The sequence below is a fragment of the Lycium ferocissimum genome, chromosome 10 (genome assembly GCF_029784015.1).
Source record: "Lycium ferocissimum isolate CSIRO_LF1 chromosome 10, AGI_CSIRO_Lferr_CH_V1, whole genome shotgun sequence".
Classification (NCBI taxonomy): domain Eukaryota; kingdom Viridiplantae; phylum Streptophyta; class Magnoliopsida; order Solanales; family Solanaceae; genus Lycium; species Lycium ferocissimum.
The window spans coordinates 3168890-3186970 of record NC_081351.1 but is presented as its reverse complement, the minus strand read 5'-3'; positions in this window follow the sequence as shown (position 1 = coordinate 3186970).

The following is an 18081-nucleotide window of genomic DNA, read 5'->3' as shown; positions in this document are numbered from 1 at the left end:
GTGGGTGATTAAGATAAGAAAGTATACCAATTGGAATTGACTAGATGTCTAACTTTCCATAGGAGCGACTTTTTACCTAGTGGCGAGCGAACCCGCCGACTCTCGAAACATAAAACACGCCGGGCCCTCAAATCATATCATAAGTACATAATGAAAATTTTTCGTAAACAAACATGTATCTTTATCAAACCAAATAAAACCGAACTGCTAACATATGAAGTTCGTAACATAATGCATAACGAAATTCGGCTTACATCTACAAAACGACATCTTATACACACGATAACGTGCTCCAAAGTCTCTACCATAACTTCGAGATACCACACGACAAAGACCGTGAGAAATGGAGTCTAATCCACCGGAACAGTCTAACATCACCACTCAATCGGGCACCGCGCTACGAAACGCCGTAACTAAGTGAGTCGCAAAGCGGAATCGTTAAAACGAAGTCATCCGAAGTAAGGGTGACGACACATAGCCAAAATCGTACGACATACAAATCATACATAAGACAGACAAATATGATAATCGAATGCCAAAAATGTTTACTCGAAATACAAATTACGATATCAATGTCATGTATCATTAAGTGACATAAGTGGGTAATCATCATATACATCTTCGTAACATATCATAACATCAAGACCTATCATATGAGATAACATTAAGATAAGAAAGTGATGGGATTGGCCTAAACCCAGTGTGGGATTGGCCTAAACCAATGTGGGATTGACTAAACCAACGTGGAATTTTGCCCCCACTTGCCTTGGGTTTGCCCCGTTGGGTTTGCCCCACCACCGGGTTTGCCCCACTATCGGGTTTGCCCCGCACATCGGGTTTGCCCCACCACCGGCCCGATTCCAACCGTATCATATCCTTAATCCATACATATAACATATAACGTGTCCCCGCCCCTCCGGGCCGAGGGACTAAAATGTAATCATCATATCATCTTGTTATCACATATCATATCGTACTTCGTATCACATCATATTTGAAATACACATCATACTTCCGAATACGGCATATGCGCGCGATAAATACAACCGGCCCGGGACTTGGCGAAAAATGTAACAAAGAATGCACGAGCGAGTAATCATGAGTAACCGAACACGCTTAAAAACATTTTCAAAGACTTAATAGGACCGAAACGAACCATCATTTATAAGCCAAAACAATAGTCAAATCGATTTTCTTCCGAATATCCTGAACACATCAAACCAAACATCGAAACCATAGTCACTTATCAAAATTATATATATAAAAATTCTTATTTCGGACTCAACAGATAAATAAGTAATCATACGGGGGTCAAAGATAGTCATATTGCAAAGCCATTAATTATACTAAGAAAGTCGCTTTTCAACCCCACCCGGCCCGCCTATGAAAATTAAAGTCGTCATACGTTAGAGAATCATTCACGAGCATATCAAAGCCATCCGATTTCGTCTCGTGAAAGTTAGACGTTCGTAGTTAAAAACTCTTTTTCGAAAACAAAACTTTTTATGCAACATTTGAAAACCAATCATACAAAGACATATAAACCATAGCTTGACCCTATAAGGATGCCAACATCAAGAAATAATCATCGTAAACATGCTTGGACTTTAAGAATAGAATTATAAGGCTCGTAACGTATCATAGCTTAACCACATCTAAGACAAAAAGGGTAAGCTTTACATACCTCATTTGCTTCCTAGGCTAATCCAAACTCAAGTCTCTACTCGCTCAAAAATCTACAATAAGGTCATTATGTACCAAACATTAGCCATAAGCACTTAAGAATCCAATCCCAAGCCATCACTTTATTTACGTAAATTTGGGCACATTTTCCCTATAAGTTCAACAACCCCCGAGAATTCAACTCTACCAATATTATCAACAACAATACCAACAACCATATAAGCAATATCAATAATCGATTCAAAACGCATTCTAACATTAATAACCCTTTTCGACACAATTCAACAACATTCCAGCGAAACCCGAAACCCAAGTTCAAGGAAACAACACAACACATTTTCTTCCTTCGAATTCATGAACTACATTAATAATCCATTACTTCCATAAATTCAATAAACTATATAAAATTCCATAACAAGCCGCAAACAACTATAACTTCACTTTAAACCATTAAACTTTCATTAGCACCATAGAATCCACAACACAACAATCCAAACTTACTAAATAAATTTAGTTCATTCCTTGTCACAAAAAAAATTTCATACTCACTACCAACATCAACATACAAAATTTCATGAATTTCATCCATTTCTACACACTATCCCCTCCGTTTTAATCCGTTAAAATTCTAAATACACTCGTTAACAATGAAAAGGAACCGTATTCATACCTTAAGCATGCAGCCCCCACATTATCACTCTTCTCCTTGGTTGATTTTTAGCTCAAATTGAAGACAACAGTCAGACAACACTTTTCTCTTCATGGGCTTCGAAATTCGGGGCTCGATTTTGGTCAAAATTGGTTTTTCTCTCTCCAAGGTTCTTCTCTCTTTCCGATTTTTCTGGGTATTCTTCGGTCCGAAAAATGAGAGGAAAGGGCTGAAATTAGAAAATAGGCATGGGTCATGGGCTCAACCCGATCGGGGTCCGGTTTGGGCCTAGCCCATCGACCTTTCCGCCTTAAACGTCCATATCTCCTTATCCCGATGTCACTCCGTGGGCCCACAACCTATGGTTGGAAAGATAATTCAATTATCTACAACTTCTATCTTTGGTGTTTTTCCAAATTCCAAACTTATAATACCGTTTCTACCCTCGAAGTCGATCACCCGAAAACATTACTTAAAAATATTTTTTTGGAGGACTTACTTTGATTTGGCTCAAGGGTCCTTCTTGAGTTATGTTTAACTTCACATATGTGATTCATATAAATTGTCGCTTCGTCCCAAAAAAAATCTCAATGTGTGGACCCCACCTCGAATGCGAATAATCCGACGTACAAAAATACGAAATATAATACCGTCAACGTGAGTTTAAATTTGAAGCAACAACATGATTGTCAATTTTAAGCACGTTAATAAGGACCGACGGAAGAAAATAATTTTTCATGAAATGCTAACTTTTCAATAATCACTCTTAACCCCAAATTTTCCTTAATATTTCCATCCAACCAAATTCACAAGCAATTTATGTCTTAAAACAAAGTCGGAAAATAATCTTGTCCATAACTTGTCACAACCAACTTAAAATATTCCAACGTACAAAATACGGGATATAACAATACCAATTTGAATAAAGTTGCAAGAGAGAATGAAAGAATTCGAAGTTTCCTAAATGTCTTATAGCCTCTCGCAGATAAGTACGGAGCTCATTGTACCAATCCACAAGACTCTACTAGACACGCTCTTGTATTATAGACCGGATAATCTAGGGCTCTTATACCAACTTGTCACAACCCAATTTGGCTAAGTCATGCGGGCACTTACCTTTCCCACCTCGATAAGCGAACCTCTCAATAAATAAAGACATAAATAATAAATTAATCAAGCGGAAGGGAATAATCACGTAAGTCTTATAATAATATATAATAAAAATAGTGCAGAAATAAGGGATTACCCCCTGGGTCTGGTCTAAGCTATACTGTCAAGACCCATTTCGACCAAGTCGTGTGGGCACTTACCTTTCCTACCTTGGTAAGAGAATCCTCAACTCTAGGATAAGTAAATACATATATAAATGAATCAATCAAGCGGAAAGGAATAATTACGTAAGTCCCACAATAATATATAATGGAAATAGTGCAGAATAAGGAAAATACCCCCAGGGTCTGATCTAAGTCATACAAGATCATCTAAATGAGATTATACAAGTATGGAATACAATAATACATCAATCTATGTATGTCTCAGAGTAGAAAAGTAAGACATAAATATAAGAGGAGTCGCCAAGGTGAACGACTCGTCCCGAAAACTCGATCTTTGCCCGCGGGAGACCGAGGAAAACCCAACTCGGGTACTCGTATTCATAAAAGAATGCAACAAGTGCGAGACAAAACCACGATCTTGGTAGGTCTTATAGCTAACCCGTATAATAAATCAAGATAGGCAGATAAATCGACAAGTATAAGTCAAACATAATCGAAACCAAGTACACGTCATTGCGAAAGTAGAGCATCTAAACCCAAATGTGCCAAGTCTCAATATGATCAATCCGAAGCCAGCATCACAAATAAAGCCAACATCACAAGTAAAGCACCAAACCATCTCAATATAAGCCAAGATGCAATGCGCAATATAACAATGTATGAATGCCAAAGCAATGCCATGCAATGTTGTGTACACTAAACTCACGAATACCTCCACTCTCTAGCACAACCCAGTGACTCGCTAAATCTAAGTGCCACTCATCCCGGATCTTTGCTCATATGAGACCCGAATCTTTCCTCTAGGAAGTTCTTAATCGCCCGAGGGACCGCGGAGTTCATGCACTCAATCAATCCACGATTTCGGAACTAATATCGGATATCGGACTCTCACATCACTCTCATTTAAAAACTGAGCCAAGCTCATGCTGTTGTTTTATCAAGTACAAACAATGTATCAACAGTATATCATGAGAGTGCATACAATGCATGTGTCAACATCAATAATCAAATCAATATCACAAGTACCAACATGGGTACGCCAACAACATATCAATGTCACAAGTACCAACATGGGCACGCCAATAATATCATCAAAGACTACACAGGTCATGCGGAACTCTACCCTTGTATCAGCGTCAAAAAGTAAGGTATTGCCATATCACAATCAAGATGTAACAACAATTCCTAATATCTACTAACAACACGTGGCATCAAGCCAACACAATTGAACAATCAAGTCACAACACAAAGGGGTGGCTAGCCCCAATCACACAACAGGGCCCAACCTAAGGCAATATCCAACCCAACTTCATACTCGAAGGTTTACATGCTTTCTCCGACAATATAATCTAAACATATGCTTCGCTATACGAATCCTCACCAAGGGTAAGCCATAACCTGCCTGGATGGCCAAACAGCAAACACTAACAATCATTCCTTCGCTTTCATCTTCCGCTGAGTCTTAAGATCAAAGAGGTCTAGACACATTCGAATTCTAGATTAGAAATCATAAAGATCGATACTAATATTACTATCATTCAATTTAGGTCGAAACCAACCCTAGAATTTGGAAAAACGGGCCCCACAAGGGCAAAACGGGAAACTCGAGGGTAAAATATCAAATTAAACACTAGGTGATCAAAACCCATCAACTAATTGCTAAATTAACTCAAAGATTCACCCAATTTCGAAATTCAAGTAAAACCCCCAATTTTGGTATAAACCCTAACTTTTAGATTCAAGGATTCAACACTAAAAATGGAAGATATACGATTAATAACCTTAGATACATCATAATCTAGCGTAAACTCACTCAATTCCATCATTAATAAGCCTAGATAAAAACTCCATCAAAACCCACCTTAAATCTTCCATTACTAAGAGACTAACAAGGAAAGAGAAATTCTATGATGATTAGGAACAAGGAATTAGTAAAGAGGTTAGCAAGACTTACCACCAAGAGTTTTCTCCAAGATCCTTCTAAAATAGTTCCCAAGAGCTCAATTTTGGTAATGGGAATAATGATACACTAACGGCTGATTTAATACACACTTAATGAAATAATAGGCCCGATACCGCCACGGCGGCATCGGGGCCGCCACTCGCTCCACCGCCCAGTTGCTCTCCCCTGCACCGTCCGCCGTCACCGAAACACTTGGCCTCTCCAACGGCCATCCCACCGCCAACGGCAGCCGCTGGGACGCACCGGGTGCTGTTCGGAGGACAACAGGTACCAGATTCCTAATAAATTTTCTAAGTCTCAATCGAAATCCCGAGGCCATCTGCTCACAAACCACATACACAAACCCACATAAAAACACGCTACGAACGCACTCGTGGCCTCAGCATTTTTAACGAAGGCCTCGTTGACCGAGTCAACCCCCGATATCTCATTTTCAACTTCCCAACTCAAGTCCCAAAACCATCCGGGTGGATTGGGAACTGAATCAGATACACACACAAGTCCTAAACGACCATCTGGACCTCTCGAAATTGATGAATTTCTGAAAAAGGTCCGTTTACCCAAAAGTCAACTTTGAGTCAACTCATTTTCGCTTAAAACCTTAATTTCACAAAAAAAAATGGCCCGAATCAAATCTAGACACCTCGGGAAGCGTGTCAACAGTCCCCTCGGGTAAAAAATGAGCTAACCAAGCTCGGAAAGAGGTGAAAATAGCGAAAAGACTATAACGACCAAACGGGTCACTACAAACATCACGAAACAACTGAACTCTGAAAAGAGCTACTGCATTGAGTTATCCTACATCACTAAATTTTAGTTACTTGCAGTAAATGGACAAATTTTGAACGATTTAAGTTTCTTCTCCATAACTGAGCAATTACATCTAGAAAGTAAGCTAAATAACCATAGATTAAACATCTTATTGTCTTGTTATTTGGTCCAATGAGCTAGTTGATGCAGAGAATGACATTCAGCTTCATCCATTACCTATATTTCTAACATTCTATCTAAACATAGTTCAAATATGACAGAGTTAAGAGAAGGCAAGTAGTTTAGAAGGGACTATTCTAATGCATGTACAATTTCAATAGAACATGTATATGTACTACACCTGTCAAAAGTTTAATGTAGCTTAACAAAAAATATTGAATGCTTGCTTCACCTTCTTATAAAGAAGAAAAAAAAGTGAACATAAAGCAAGACTTATCTCCAGCCAAATATCGCTCTAAAAGGAAATATATCCCTTCCTTTTTTTTTTTGTTGAGCGGTCAAGAAAGGGGGATTACATGGTCAAGGGCTTAGATGTTAGTGAGACCATTTCAAGTTTGGAATAAAGATGAAAAACTAAGTCATAGATTACTAGATGATGAATAAGAAAAATTCAATCTAGATTTTGTCTTCAAGACCTCTTTCTCATATTGCAGATCTTTTAATAGTTTTTACTTCTCTTCTTTGAAAATACAACATGAACCTAAAAGGAAAATAGGTGTAGTGGACAAAGCTTCGTTGAGTCAGTAGCTATCCACACAAGCATATTATGTTTAAGTGTGAATAGAGGCCAAAAACTCCAAAATTCGAGGGGTTGACCCTTCATAAACGTCACAACCGATGATCTATAGCCAAAGTAGCTTTAATAAAGCAGCCACAGTAAATGGACAGATCAGCTAAGAGACAAGTAAATAAAGTTTTCTTTTGAAAAAGTTCACGTGACGATGGGGCCAAAAGAGCACCCGACTGAACTCAAAAGATTCTTAAACATTTTGAAATCCGGAGTTAAAGTCCGCCAGACGCCTATAAATAGCAGCATTTGTGGAGAAACAAAGAGATAAATTCAGAAACATTATCATCACTAATAAATAATAGACTCTTACAAAGTCGATTAATGAAGAGACAATCTGCTATAAGGTGGGAATTACAAGGTATAAGAGAAGATATAGAAAGACTTACAACTAGTATATAGAGTACCAGAAGAAAGTTTGTAAAATAAAGATTCCGTTAGGGTAATAAATAAAGCTAGAAAAATAGATACATTAAAAAATCTAGAGGGGGTAGTAAATTTTTCAATAAGTTCTTTCAATAAGAAAAGTTCAAAGGACAAAGCAGGAAATTAATGTTGTTTTCAAATAATTTTTTAACAATCCTACTCGGTACTTCCTTATTCCTATATTTCTTCTTATCATGTAGTTATAATTAATTTTCTGTCTATCTCCCAAAATTTTCGTGTTTTTTTTTTTTTTTAAATGAACAGTAATTTTTTTTTTTAACTTAATCTGGACCCTGTCCAGTCACGAATCTTGTTATACTGTTCATCTCTTTCTCTTAACCTTTGGTCTTAATAACGATCTTTCTTTAACCACACCCCGTGTGGTTAAAGAAGACCGTTATTAAGAACAAAGGTTAAGAGAAAGAGATGAACAAGATAACAAGATTCGTGACCGGACAGGTCCGTATTAAGTAAAAAAAAAATTACTCGTTCATTTAAAAAAAAAAAAAAAATGAAATTTTTTAGTTTTTCTAATCCTATCTCATTAATTAATTCTTCTGCTTCTGAGTCTGATGAGTCTGTACTTACCACTTTGATAAGCACATATCTTCTCTCTTCACTTTTATTGATATATTTATTTGGTTTTGCCTTTAATCTTGCTCCCCATCCTTGACTTCCTTCCATCCGTTTCTATAATTAAATAGCCTATTTCTAGGAGCATATTTAAGTCTGGAATATTTTTTATTTTTTCTTTAATTTTTTGTACTAATCTAATATCTTCTGTATTTGTATATGCGTGCATTTTTCTTATAGTATATCTATTATATGTTGTATTCTATGTCCTATTGACAATTTTAAATTAGGATTTTGTACTACTCCGTCTCTTTTATTCTATCTGTCTTCTATTTCTATTCCTAGAGCTCCTGGTAGTTTATTAAATAATTTCTTTCCTAGTTCTTGGTAAAAAACGTTTCCACTAATTGTACAATAATAAAAATAATCATTTAAAAAAATTTTAATATGAAACTAGCTACTTATACTTAACTGCTCTAATTTAATTAAAGCATTTCTTTGTAGTATTACTAATCCACTATTTGGATCCTCTCCTGTAATTAAAGTATGTATTTTATTAGTAAAATTGTATGGATTTGCTCCCATGGATACTAAGTATTGAAATTTCATCGAAAAATCTTCCTTATATGCTTCTCATAGAGCTTTACCTGATTCTCCTAAAAATGTCTTTAAGTATTTATACATAGTTTCAAACATCCGTATCATAATAAGTTTTTATATGTACGCTACTACTATTCATTTCCAAAGGTCTATTATCGAATTCCATCTTTGTGGATCATGAGTCGCTATATTTAATATTTTTCCTTTATTACCTCCTTCTTGGAGAATAATAGGTTCTTCTATAGGCATTCTTTTCCTTGATGGTTTTATATTGTCTATAGGTTCTCTGTGTTCTAAAAACTCTTCTTTTAGGTACATTTCCTGTGCTTGTGTCTACTGTGTATTGTTCTCCTGTTGTTCTTTGAAATGGACTAGAACTAGATGCATTAGATTCCATTAATTCTTTTTGGCTTATTATTGAGTCTAATTCTATTTCTTCACCACTATCTTATATATCTTCTAATATTTTATCGAAAGCGTCTGATTTCTTTTGGTGTATATGTTCTACTCTATACCCCCAATTATCAGTTCTAGCTTCACATAATTTAAAGTGACTTATAATTTCTTCTATTGTTAGATCTCCTAACTTACATCCTTTACATCTAAAACTTATATTTTTATTTTCTCTATGAAGTCTTTTTGCTTCTTCTATAGCTATGTCTACTTCAAATTCTTCTTGTATTAATTCTATGTTCATAAGGGTTGACTCAGTAGTTTCATTTTCATCTAGAGTACTTTCTTCTTCTATGTCTCTTTGTGATGTATAATTATAATTGGTAAATCTTATAGATGTCTCTCCTTTAGAATTAGTGTACATTAGCGTGACTCTCTGTGTTTGTAGAATCTTCTTTCTACTAAAGTTTTCTAATTTCCATTCTAACCACTGCGTATTTTTCGGGGATTTATTTTTATAGGTTTAATTAAATTTATTCCTCTATTTCCCATTAATTCTACGACATCTTCTACTTTAATTTTAAACTTAGCATTACTATTATTCGTCATTTTTCTTAAAAATCCTATGCACATTAATAAATTATTACCATTACACATTTCTTCGTATCCTTTAGTCTGTATTCCTATTTTTATATGTTTTTCAAATTCTGCTAAATTCATTATAAAGTCTGGACTAATATAAAAAATTCCTCCATTATTTATCATATCTATCTCTGTTATTCCGATTATTGATTTCTTCATGTCTGACCATCTATCATCGTAAATTACTATTAAGACTTTAGTTCCTAGATTTTTTTCTAGTTAATCCTTTTAATCCTATTACTATTAATCCCATATGCATTAGCGTCCTTCCAGTATTTTTTATTTGTCTTAAAGCTTCTGGATTTATTAGATTTATAGTAGTAACTTTAGTTCCTATGGCTGACAACTGCTCTTCTCTATAATGTCTATATAATTGTGCTATTCTTGAAAACTGTCCTATATTGTATAAAGTCTTTGAATTTAATAATTTTAATTGATTTTGTTGGAAAATCTGTATGTCTCGGTCTACATCTATTACCTCACTTTCGTTGGTTGTTTTCCTCGGTGTTCTTCTACTTAAAATTCTTGATAAGAAATTATTACCTATTATATTATACGAAAAACTTACTCTTGGTCTTTCTTGCCTTTCTGGTCCTCCTTCGTTTCTTGATCTAATTGGAAGAAGGTCCATTTTTGTGTTTTTCTAGTTATTTTGACTTTTGCTTTTTTAGGTGTTATTTCTACCTTTTTTAATTGGTCTATTAATTCTTCAACTTCTTTATTTTTAGAGGTCTCTTTATTTTTCTCTTTTTGTTGTTCACTTAACAACCGAACGCGCTCACTTATTAATTCTAACCTTGGTACTATTATTTCTATTTTCTTTATTATTTCTAATATTAATGAAATTATAGTAATATTTTGTTGTAGTGTTATTTGATCCGATTTAGCGTTAGGTATATAATCTTTATAGTCTGCTAGTAAAGGTATAGACTTTTCTATTAATTTTGAGGCTTCTTCTTGAGCTAAGGTTGGTTTACTCATGAAAGAGTGATTTCTTTTAGTTTTTCTACTGTCTTTTTTAATTCTTTAATATCACTAGTTAAAACTTCTACGCATTGCGTTGTTTTAGAGACTATTTGGGTTGTCTTTGGTTCTATCTCTTTTGGTTTTTTACGTAATAACTTTAACTAACTTTTCTATTTCCGTCTTTGTAGGTAATTTTTCTAGATTAAATTTGTTAACTAGAGTCTGGACTTTCTTTTCTAATTCTAATTCTTGTGTTTTTAAGTAATCGAGATTTTGTTCTAATTTTTTGAAAGTTTTCTTTTGCTTAGTCTGGGATGCTTCTACCACCTCTAATATTCTAGTAATGTCTTTATTATTTTCTTGTATTTTTTCACTAAAATTTATGACTAAATCTACTAATGTGTTCAACTGTTTGTCTTCACTATGTAATATATGGTCTCCGTTACTGAAATTACACTTTATAATACTATGATCTTTTAATGCTCCATATTTCTTTTCTGGGAATTTTGTTGAATATATTTTTCTCCCTCGATAGGAATAGAATTGTTAAGGAAGTTTTTGATGGTGGTGCATATCAAAGCTGGTCAAGCGGAAGTAAACAATATCATCAGAAGAGGTATGTGGTTCTCCCAAAATATATAAATTGATGTCCAAATAAAAAATCATATTAGAAGAGGAAGAGATTTGAAGAACTAACCTGTCAGAGACTTTTAGTCTCTTAGCAACGGCCGTAGCTTTTAAAGCCAGCTCCTTTTATGACCAAAAAAAGTAGCTTTTAAAGCCTTAGAGGTTGCTCTTCAATTGTAACCGATGGTTCACTATGAATTCTGTTTGTTTTTTAAAATAAATTTAATTGAAAAGAGTGAATCAAAAATGCAAAAAAAAAAATGAGAAAAACGATAAATAGAAATAACGGCCATAGAGAGATATCGCATCACCTTATATATGCCTAGTTTTATAATATATATAAATTAAAGTGCATTGAAATTAGAAAATAGGATTGTAATTAAAGTGAATGCCATCTTTGATATAATGATGCTTTATTGTAACCACGTCTCTCTCAGTCTCTTGACATTCTGATACTCCATATTGTAACTGATCAGTAAATTCATGCTCATATTTATGGTCCCTATTACTTAAGACCAATTATAACATACATTAATTTTACTTCATGTTCATCTTTTTTTCCCTTTGTGATTTTATGATCTTTAATTTGTTCGCTTTGCATTATTTTATCTTCCTTTTTTATGGGTGTGGTTAGTAGAGATGTGCTACTACTTTTGAACTAATTCTTGAGTTAACGTATATAGAGCTATGGAAGAGAGTTGACGATATTGAAGAGATGCCCTCATCGAAACGACATAAGAAGGATGTCGTGGATTGTGCAGTATATGGATTTTCTAGCCAGCTCATTTTGGTCATTCTTTAGATTGTAAATTTATTCTCAGCCGAGAGATTTTAACACTTCTGCTTTCTTATTCTTGGTCCATACCTCCTTTATTTCCCCCCCTAACCCCCTTACCCTCTTCCCTCTTGATTGTTAGAGATGTAGTTGTTGTTGTTGTTTTAATTTAGAGTTCCTTTGCTATCCTTACTCCTTTAACAGGGTTCTCAAACGTAGGATAGCTGGAAAAGTTAAAGATAATATTACCATAACTAAAACAACGTGATGACCATAGTTGCCACGGGTAAAATGATGAGGCATCATAAATTAAAAAAATAAATAGGCAAGTATATGTTCATCTTATAAGCAAGTACAAATTTAGAATTTTACGTTAGTAATTGTTCCTATTGTAAGCAAATACTCAAAGTAAAAAGAAAACGGTCAAAAAAATTTCTAGGTCCTAAAAGGGATCGAGATAAAATGAAAAATAGCTAACATCATTAATGTGTGAGTCCAAATTATTTTTTCAATAACTATCTCGCTTTCTGTTTAATAAATTATATAATACTGGATTTTATGAACATTTGATTAGATAAGCATATTGGGTGTCATTATATTAAAAGGCTCATCCCAATTCAACGTTGATTTCAGCAAGCTGGTGACTATCGAGAATTTGAGTAGCGAAGGTCGTGGCTTCTTGATATACATTGGTATAAAACTCTTCTTTTTTATGTAGAGCACAAAACCTTGCATGAGCCTCGGAGATAGCAGTTGCCAAGAAACTCTTTACAAATTAAGATTGTTGGTGCAGTGCTAATATTAAAGCGTAAAATCATTTCACAATAAATAAATTATCATAATAAGAAAATTATGATTCATTAGTTTGAGCTTACATATTTTCCTTCAAATTTAGTCTAACTTATGTCACACATTTTAATATTATTTCTATCATTTTAAAACGTTTATACTAATTAGCATGGAATACACGTGCAATGCACGTGTCCAGAAACTAGTGCCCTATAAATGAGTAAAGGAGAAAATCTTTAGATATGGTAATTTTCCTATAAATAAGATAATTAAATTTGAAAGGGTATATTTTTTCCCTAAATTTAAGTAATCTGTCCCTACAACTACCTATCAATAAGAAAACATTATCATCAAACCCAAGAAAAACTCCATTAACGATTACAGTAGAATTTTCTCATACACTCCATCTTCTATAAGGTCTATTGTAATACTGTGTAGTACATATATGTGAAACAGAAGGTATTATTATGTTATATACTGTATATAATATACAAACTTAAATATATTAATTCCTAGTATTTATACCCATAAATATTTTATTATCATCCTTTCAATTACACTTACCAATTTGAATATACCATATACATGGTATTATTATATTATATCCTATATATAATATAAAATTTAAATATACTGATTCTCATCTTTTCAATTACACTTACCAATTTGAATATACCATATACATGATATTATTATATTATATACTATATATAATAACTTAAATATACTGATTCTTACTGTTATACCTATAAATATTTTATTACCATCTTTTCAATTACACCTATAAATATTTTATTACCATCTTTTCAATTACACTTACCAATTTGAATATACCATATATATTTTTAGTATTTTCCCTTAGAAACAAAAATAGTGTGAAAAAGTGGTAACACATGCTTAGAAATTAAAAAAAAAAATCTGAAAAGCTTAAGTAAAAAACTACAAATAGTGCAGATCAGAAGACTTTGAATATGTATATAAAAGCAAAGCTTGAAAATTTGTATTTCTAGGAGCTTGAGGGAATGAATGTGGAAGGGAGAGGACATGAAATTGAAAATTATAGAACCTTTTGATTGATAAGGTAAGTTTTTAGGTGAGAGAATTACATTTTATTGTGTATTTAATTAGGAGAGATATTTTAGGGATATGAAAGATTGTATATAATATGATGAAAAGTTAAAAGATTAGAATAAATTGTATTAATGTAATTTTTTGAAAGTAGTTGTAACTTTTGAAAATTCCTTTTTGAAATCTTGTATTTGTGTGACTTTCCCTTAATTTCCCCTCCTCAAATTGCTAGTCTTTAATTTTTGTCATTCGCTTAAAAACTATTCGAAAATACTTCGAGATTTTGGGTTTGAACCCAACTCAGTAAAAAAAAAAAAAAAATTCACAAGGCAAGGTTTCGCGAAAGTTTTGCCTTATAAGGCAGAATTTAGTTATGTCTTAAGACAATTATACCTTATAAGGCAGAACTTAGTTATGCTTTAAGGCAAAAGTTATGAAGGCATAACTTTTGCGAAACCTTTGCATTGAGATTTTTTTTTATTGCGTTGGGGTTCGAACCTAAAAACTCGGGGTATTTTCGGCCAGTTTTTTTAGGCGAAGAGCAAAAATTAAAGACCAACAGTTTGAGGGGCAAAAATTAAAGAGCACCCGAAAATAGGTGCATCGTGCGAATTGCCCGCTGATTTATGCAAATGTTTTTCTATTGTGCAAATGTAGTCTTTGAGAAATTACTCTTTCACATAACTAGATTCTGATCTAATATTTGCTCACATATTGATCAACTTTATAGACAAAATATTAGAATGTTCTCTAACGTTTGTCTAACTTATAGAATTAGACTGTGATCTAACATTTTCTCACATGATTTTTGGTTTGCTCAAAAAGAATTTTTAATCTAAAATATCATAAATTATAAATTAAAAAAATTATTTACTAAAATAGTACTCCCTAATTGGGGATAATTACCACGGCAAACCGATGATTTTGTACAGAAGAGTTTTCAAATGTTAAAGTAAACCGTGCAGCCGTTCTGTAGCCACTCTTTACAATGACTCAACGGTCTTAACCCAACATTCACTTATCAAAATTCTACACATATATTTACTTTGTCAAATAAACAGTTAATTAAATCATTACGCAAAATAAAAATAAAGGTAAAAGGTGTAAATATATCCCTCAACTTTGCGATTAAGAGCATATATATTTTTGGTTAAAAATGTGGTGCATATATTGCTCTGCTGTTACACAAATGGTGCTAATATAACCTTTTTGCTGATGGATTAAAAAAAACCATTTAGCTTATTTTTTAATTAAAAAAAATCATGTGGATTTTAAAAAAAGTCTACTCATTTTTTTAGTAGACTTATTTTTTTAAAGCCAAGTGGTAGTTGGGTTTGGTTCGTCTAAAAAAATGGGTAGACTTATTTTCTTCAAAGCCACAGAGATATTTTTTTAAAACGAACCAGACCCGATCCAATAGAAAAAAATTTACCACATTGCTTTAAAAAATGAGTATACTAAAGAAAAATGGGTAGACTTATTTTTTCAAAGTCACGTGATATTTTTTTAATTAAAAAATAAGCCAAATGATTTTTTTTTTTAAAAAAAAATCATCAACGAAAAGGGTATATTTACACCATTTTTGTAACAAATAGGGGGTATATTTGCACCATTTGTATAACGGCAGTAGTATATATGCACCACTTTTTTAACGAGGGGTATATCTGCTCTAAATCACAAAGTTATCTGCTCTAAATCACAAAGTTAAGGAGTATATTTGCACCTTTGCCCAAAAATAAATAATGAACTACGATAAGTTTAACTTATTAAAAAAAACAACCAAATTACTACTATATAGAAACATGAGTTTCTATATAGTGGGGAAGGGGATCGTCGTCAGTCAATAGGGGGGAAAAAAAAAGGTGGGCCCTAATGTTCTTTAATAGTAGAAAATTATTAAAAAAATTAAGGTGGAGCTCAATTAAAAAAACCAAATTTAAGGTGGAGTCCACTTTTTTATAATAGTAGAGATTAAAAAAATTAAGGTGGGGTCCGCGTGGAGAATTAGGAGATAACTGTAAAAAAAAAGGTGGGGTCCACGTGAAGAAGTAGAAGACAATTGCTAGGAAAAAATTAAGGTGGAGTCCACGTGGTAAGTAGGAGACAATTGCAATAGCAAAAAAATAGAATATTTAAATAATGATAATAAGTTCATAAAATGGTAAAGGTACGCTTAGAGAAAATGTAAAGAAGAGAAGTTCGGGAAAAAAGAAATAACGATTTAAGTTGAACACAAAAACTGCTAAAGAAGTCATAAAAGCAAAAGATTTAAAATTTATATCTTTGGGTATAAGTTTAGAAACATACGTCTCACACCAATAATGAGGAATAACATCAAGAAGACCAAATATAAACGGTCTTCTATAATACTCCCTCCGTTTCAATTTATGTGAACCCGTTTGATTGGACACGTATTAGAAGATATACAAGATAGTGATAAAGAAATAGAATTAGACTCAATAATAAGCCAAAAAGAATTAATGAAATCTAGTGCATCTAGTTCTAGTCCATTTCAAAGAACAACAGGAGAACAATACACAATAGACACAAGCACAGGAAATGTACCTAGAAGAAGAGTTTTTAGAACAGCAGGAGAACCTATAGACAATATAAAACTATCAGGGAAAAGAATGCCTATAGAAGAACCTATTATTCTCCAAGAAGAAAGTAATAAAGAAAAAATATTAAATATAGCAGCTCATGATCCACAAAGATGGAATTCGGAATAATAGACCTTTGGAAAGGAATAGTAGTAGTAGCAAAGATTATATAAAAACTTATAATGATACAGATGCTGAAACTATGTATAAATACTTAGAGACATTTTAGGAGAATCGGCTAAAGCTCTATGGGAAGCATATAGGAAGATTTTCCGATGAAATTTCAATACTTAGTATCCATGGAGCAAATCATACAATTTTACTAATAAAATACATACTTTAATTACGGAGAGGATCCAAATAGTGAATTAGTAATACTACAAAGAAATGCTTTAATTAAATTAGAGCGATTAATATAAGTAGCCGGTTTCATATTAAAAAAAATTTTAAATGATTATTTTTATTATTGTACAATTAGTGGAAAAGCTTTTGACCAAGAACTAGGAAAGAAATTATTTAATAAACTACCAGAGCTCTAGGAAGAGAAATAGAAGACAGATGGAATAAAAGAGACGGAGTAAGTACAAAATTCTAATTTAAAATGGTCAATAGGACATAGAATACAACATATAATGGATATACTACAAGAAAAATGCACGCATATACAAATACAAAAACAATTAAAACAAAATGAGATGAATTTTTGTAAAAGCGTGGTATACACTACTTTAGTTACGATAAAGACAATTATAAAAAGAAAAAGTATAAGAAAACAAAACCCAATATAATAGAAACTACCCTCAATACAATAGAAAGAAATACTATCTTAGAAAATCATCACCGAAAACCCTATTTAGACGAAATAGACATTTAAGAAAATACAAACGGATAGAAATTACAAAAATAAACTGGAATGTTTTACTTGTGGAAGTGTAGAACACTTAGCAAATACATGTCCAAAAAGAATAAATAATAAGACACGAAATTCACTAATTAATTGAAGACTTTCAAGAAACCTTAATAAATGTAGATGAATATATGTTAGACACGTAAAGTATATACTCCCTAGTAAGTGTAGATATCGAAGAAAAAATTAAAACAGACTCATCGACTCGTGTAAGCGGAAGAATTAATTAATGAGATAGGATTAGAAAAACTAGACCTAGAACCAATTCAAATGGATAATTTAGCAAATATATCAGAAGATTGTAGTCACGACTTCGAAAGAAGTAAAGGTTTAGATAGTAATGCGTGTTTCTCTTGTAAATGGTTTCCTAGTAGAGATAAAAGAGCAAAATGTAAAAATTATTTTATAGAAGGATGTATCATGTATATAGAAAAAGAATTTAAGACAAATATACACAAAGAAGAAAGACATAAAAAAATAGAAGACCCTACTATTAGTATAAAAATAATGACATTAGAAACTAGAATGAACGAATTAGAAACCAGGTTATATAAATTAGAAAAAGGAAAACAAAAAGAAGCAGATAGC